Genomic DNA, 6,000 nt, shown 5'->3' on the forward strand with positions numbered 1-6,000 from the left:
CCAGGCTTTTGTTCAGTTCTGTCTTGAAACCCAGGTACTGGGAGCAGTAGACTTGCATGATGAGCCCAGCTCACTTTTGTTTGTTTCCCCAACACAATCAGCAAGATCTCTGGTTACCCCAACTGCTGCTGGTCTTCATACCTGGGCGTGCACCGAGGTGCGACCAGAGGGCAAGGGTCTTTACCTGCCTTCACTGTGCAAGTGGGGAGCAGGGCAGGCGTGGCAGGGAACAGCAGGGCATCAGGCGGAGGCCAGCCTGGTCAAGTTTAGGAAGGGTAGGAAGTAGAGTATATAGAGTATATGATTTCCCCAAAGTGTCTCATGTTCATAGACACGCTCCTGAACAGTCTGCCTGAGCCCCAGAAGCACACAGACACTAAGAATTCATGGACCTCAGGAGCATAATGCCCTCAGGAGTACATGGACTCCAGGGACAGAAGGACCCAGGAGCACTCAGACCCTTGGAGTACAGGGACCCAGGAGCACACTGTCAGCTGGTCAGCGGTAGGAGGTGGGCCCTGAGGCTGAGCGTGAAGGAGGCCGCTCGCCGGGCGGACGTAACACCCCTTAGCAGCCAGCGTCCCAGTCGGTGTGTTCATGGGCATGGGCACGGCATCCCCTGGCCTTGCCCAACTCTGCAGAAAGCGATGCCGGGAGGCGCCCCCACTCTGGGACAATACTACCTTGGGAGAGATCAGCCCCTCCAAGATCAGGCAGCGCAGCTCGCCCGGGAGCCAGCCCATCCTCAGCCCCTGTCAAAGCACCGGTCCTCATGTCTCCCAGCTGCCCAGGCGTAGACCTGAATGTGCCTCCCTCATTTCTCCACACCGAGGGGGCCGCCCTGAGGCTGTCCACTGCCACTCCACAAAGTGCTCTCCCAGAAGCCAAGGTGACCATCACATGTCGACTTCCCTCTGCCGCCCGAAGAGAGGAGGGTGATTCAGCCTCCAGAGCAAAATGAGGGCAGGCTCCTGAGGAAGTAAGGCCATGGCCCAGAAAGAGGGCGAAGGAATTCCAGAGAATTCCTGACCGCAAGGAGCCATGACATCTCTGGGCACATCTGGAGCTGCAGAGGTCAGGAAGGAAAGAACCTATCGTCTCTGGATCTCCAGAACATTCTCCCACAGGCCCTATGCTGCAGGCAAGGCCAGGGGTCAGGACGGCCTGGGACTCACAGCCCAGGGGGCCAAGCGAGGAAGGAGGTGGGGAAAGCGCGGGAGCCTCCATGGAGGGGTGTGAGGCTGGTTCCGATGGTCCCAGGGCGCGTGGGGGGCAGAGCAGGAAACGTTACCACCCTGAGTCCAGGACTCTGGTCCCAGCTCTGAGCTGAAGGCGAATCACCTAACCCCTCCGAGCCTAGAGCCTAGCGTGATCGTCCGTGAACGACAGGGCCTCCCATGCGGCCTTCTTCAGCAGGGAACCCCCTCAGGTGGGTGTGCAGATGCACAGTCAGAGGCGTGCCCCTCTGGCACTGGCCGGGGGTCATCACTGCCCAGGGCTCCCCGTGGCTGACACGCTGATACCCGTATCCTCAGCACCCGGCTCTCACCGAGAGCAGGCCCTGGTCCGCCTGGAGGACCCAGCTAAGAAGAGCACAGCAGAGTCACATGCAGCCCCTGCTCTGGGCAGAGGCTCTAGCGTGGACTGGCCAGTCCCAGGCCCCGGGGCAAACGCCTTCTGCAGGCCCTGGAGGCGGGGCCCAGGGGCGGCCGCACCCCGAGCTGCTGTGGCGCCCAGCTCCGGAGGATGGCCTCCACCCACTCCCCACCGGAGGAGGCCGTGCTGGGCCCCCAGGACACTCCCACGGGACAAGCCTTGGATTTCAGCTCGGCCACACAGACGGCTCCAAGAGCAAGTGTTCTCAATGCCTAGGGCTCGGCTCCCCCTCACTTAGTGCGGCGAAATAATTAGCACATAATTACAGTTTATGGTCAGTAGTTTTGCTTCTGAAATAAAAGGCTGGCATGGTGCTGACTTCCTGTGGCAGAGAAGCAGACACGGTCTCATCTGCCAGGACCGTGCCCGACACACACAAGATGCGTGGCCCGTGTCCAGCTGGAGGACAGTCCCCTCACAGGCCCTGGGGCAACGCAGCCTGGCTGGCCTTCTCCGGGGGGATGATGGGTCCTCCAGCATCATGCACCGCAGGACCGGCTGGCCTTCTCCAGGGGGATGATGGGTCCTCCAGCATCATGCACCACAGGACCGGCTGGCCTTCTCCGGGGGGATGATGGGTCCTTGAGTATCATGTACCACCACTGAGAGCCGTTGCACAGGCCTTGGGGACTCGGTGCACGTGCATGGCTCTGGATCCTGGACCGTCTTCCCAGGCTGATAAGTAATAGCAGCCCAGGGTTTATGAAGTCCTATAAGCTTATTTGTGCAATTTGAAGTAGCAGAACACTGCATTGCATTTTCCATTTTAGTCAAGCTCCAAATCCCATAACTGCCACTTTAAAAACTGCAGAGGCTTTGTGATACTGCCTCAAAGAACCAAAGAACAATTACGGGCAAAAAAACGAAACAAAAAAAAAGCGAAAAATAATGTTATGCATATCGGTCCCTTGCTACAGAGGTCTCTTAGAAAGGGGGGCGGGAGGTACACAAGGAGCAGCGTTGGTTCTATTTCCTTTGTCTGATGTCCGCGTCTCCCGACACACTTTGCAGCCCTCCGTCTGTGCCGCCAACACGGGTCTGGACTGCTAACCACGCTGGGTGCCATGCAAGCCTCCCTTGGAGTGGAACATCATAATTAAAATTCACAGCAGATGCTACTGAAAACATGTAATCTATGCGCAGAGGAAAAACAGGGAAACAAAGAAATATACCAGGCCTGGTAAATTGCTAAAGAAAATTTCAAATAACCAAACAAACACGCACAGTAAAGGAACAGTGGCATGGAATCACTCTATCGATAGGATAAAAGCTCCATCTTCAGGGACACGCCGGGCCCCTCCCTGCACACGCCCCTCTGCTCGGCCTGGCGGGACACGGGGCCCCATGGAGGCGGTGTGCGCTCCTCCTTCTTCAGTCCTGCAGGGGACTGCTCTTTGCTCTTTGGCCAACCATCAGTCTGAATTCTAGAAGAAAATGCAAAGATCTGGAGTTTTCCTCTTCCCCTCGGCCGTCTGATGGTGGACACATCACCTCCCTGACTCCCAAGAATGTGAGTCCTGCATTCACAGGGAGGACACCCCGAGCCCGGCAGTGTCCCAAGGCCCTTCTGCTGGAAGACTCCGCTGATAGGCTCCCCCGGCACGGCCCTCCCCACCCCCACCCCCCCAGGTCCTCACCGCTTGGCAGTGACACCTGATCAATCAGCGCAGGCGGCTAGTGCCAGGGGCACGGGGAGGGGGAGGCAGCGGGGAGCACAGCCCAGAGGACCCTTGCAGTCCATCCATCAGCAGGCGCTGATCCGGCCTTGGGGCTCCCGTCGTCCACACGGGACTGTCCTCAAGGGCAGCACGCCCACCTCCAGCAGCGTTGGCGCTGCCCCACTGCGGGCCTTCACCTCCATCCCCCGGGTAAGCAGTTTGACGCCTCGTGCGTGTCCCGAGGATGGAGGCCAGAGGAATAAAAACCAGGGGTGCCAAAATCATGCTCAACCCTTCCAGAAACAAGCTCTGACTATTCTAACAGCTTTGACATAGTGTTTAGATAAGTGCATTTATTTGGCTGAAGGGTAGCCCCTAAAATCTGCAAACATCTACCCAAATAGATGCTCTGAGATCGCTTTATCAGGAAGCCTCCCTGTCCATGCCGGAGATGGAAAGAGCAGCTCCTCACCCTTGCACCCCCCCGCCGCCCACCCTGCTGCAGACCCTCCCTGGCATCCGGCACAGGATATGCTGACGGCCAGCAGTCTGTGGGTCCACGTCCACCAGGCTTCCGTCAGGCCTGTGGCTGGGCCCTCAGCACCCGAAAGAGTGCTTAATAAACATCCACTGAGCAAAGGTCCAGATCCCCTCACTTCTCGGCATTTCAAGACACGCGCGTGTTTTCTAGACTATGACAGTACCCCGGGCACGATTCTGAAGATCCGGTGGGTCACTGACTAGCCCCTGGCTCGAGTCACAGGCACCAACCTCCCCTTAAAGCTCACTGCAGCGGGCTGCCTGTGGCCAAGCCCCACCCGGACTCCCGGGGCTTGCAGAACGCCACGACCGAGCACGGGCTCGTGACCACAGCCGGGCTCCTGCCCCAACAGCCAGTCGGGCTCCCCAGTGCCTTGGCGTCCAACCGACCCTCCGGCTTGCGGAGAGAAAAGGATTTTCCTCCAGCCAATCATGGTATCCGCTCTCGCTGCAGGTTCAAATAGCTCCCCTCCCTTCAAAAGGCACCATTGTTTATCACCAGCTCCTACCGCATGCAAATGTGTCTGTAAATAGAGATACAGTTGCGGAGGATAATTGAAATTTCAAAATATTAAGAACTTAGAGTTTTAGGGATTTGGTTTTATAATAGAAATAAATAAAGGCTTGCCATATTGGCAAATAAAAGCTGACAGTTAAGAAATTAGATTTCCATAGCAAGTATTTTATATTATGAATTAACTGGCAGCAAACTCTGCTCTCAGCCAGCCCATGACTGGAGGGGCAGGTACTGACCCAGAAGACTTTCTACACAACGTGGCCACTGAGCTTGGAAGCCGGCCCATGGGGAGCCCCGGGTGCCCACAGGAGAACGCAGCCGAGCGGCTGGCCTCTGAGCCAACACAGGGGCATTTTGCTGCGGTTGGTTTTCACCGAAGGGCCTCCGACGATACTGGAAGGTGAGGACTGCAGGGGTGTGCCCCACGCTCCGTGCTGGGAGACACCCTCGGTGAACCGGGCCACACGACGCCCAAACCTGAGCCCTCCCAGAGCGACACAGCCCACGAGAGCGAATGCAGAGCCGGAACTGAGTGAGCAGAACACAGCCCAGGAAACTAGCATGATTCGAAAATACCCAAGTGCCTGCTTATGTCTTAAAGACCCATGTGCCCTTGGTCGGCCCCCTCTCCATGCCCCCCCCACCCGGGGCAGCTGCTCTGGGCCCCAGTCACCTGGAAAAAGCTCTGCTTGGTTCCTGCAGCTCCAGGACACAATGGTGGGCTCCAGCCGTGGTCAGCAATGGTCGAGTGACAAGTGACAAATGAAGCTGGTCCCCATCCCCCATTTCCTCTCAAGCACAGAATAGAGTCAACGCGGCTTCCTGGAACAATGCCAGGGGGCACCACTCACAAGGGATCCAGCATGAAGGGCCCCACCTGGAAGTGACCCACGTGGACATATGGCCAGGGATGTCCTTGGGGTGAGGTGGGGATGGCGAAAACGGGCAGGTCCAGCAGAAGGCAGGGGAGAAAGTCTAAGGACATCACAAAATGTGTCCTTGTCACAGAAGCAGCAGCTTGTCAAATGAACCGGGTGACGCGGTGTTTGCATGTAGTCACGACACACGGCTCCGTGGGAGAGAGGAGCCTTCAGACGACTCCCCTGTTCAGACAGCACGAGATGGGGACGCAGTGACCCAGCTCCCACCGTTCCCGGTCTTCCCCAGCAGGCTCTCGTGGTTCGTGGAGCGTGGACTGAGCTCCTGAGCAGAGGACAGGGGTGGACACGTCAGGTGCGCGGGTGCTCCCGGGTACCCGGCAGCTCACGAGGTGCTCCTGCCTGGGCCAGCTGGGACTGTGGAGGCAGCCGCACGCCGCACACAAAGTAAGTGCTCGTCTGCCATGAAGCCGGCTTCTCCCCAGCGTGGCCAGTTAGACATGGCCTCTCCCCAGTGGCCTGGGCTCCGACGCCATCTGGAAAGAGTCGAGCGGGACTGGGCGGCAGAACAGAAGCGATGGGCTCCATCTTATAAAATGATGTCTTATGACTTTGCGGGATGATCACTGTGTGTCGGGAAGCAGTCTAGAGGCCCCAAAGCCACCAGCGATCAGACCAGACCAAACCCCTGTGGTCACGAAGGTCACTCTTAGCGGGGGAGACAGACGGCCCACCAGGAATGTGCCCAATG

Source organism: Halichoerus grypus, chromosome 7, assembly GCF_964656455.1.
Source record: "Halichoerus grypus chromosome 7, mHalGry1.hap1.1, whole genome shotgun sequence".
Classification (NCBI taxonomy): domain Eukaryota; kingdom Metazoa; phylum Chordata; class Mammalia; order Carnivora; family Phocidae; genus Halichoerus; species Halichoerus grypus.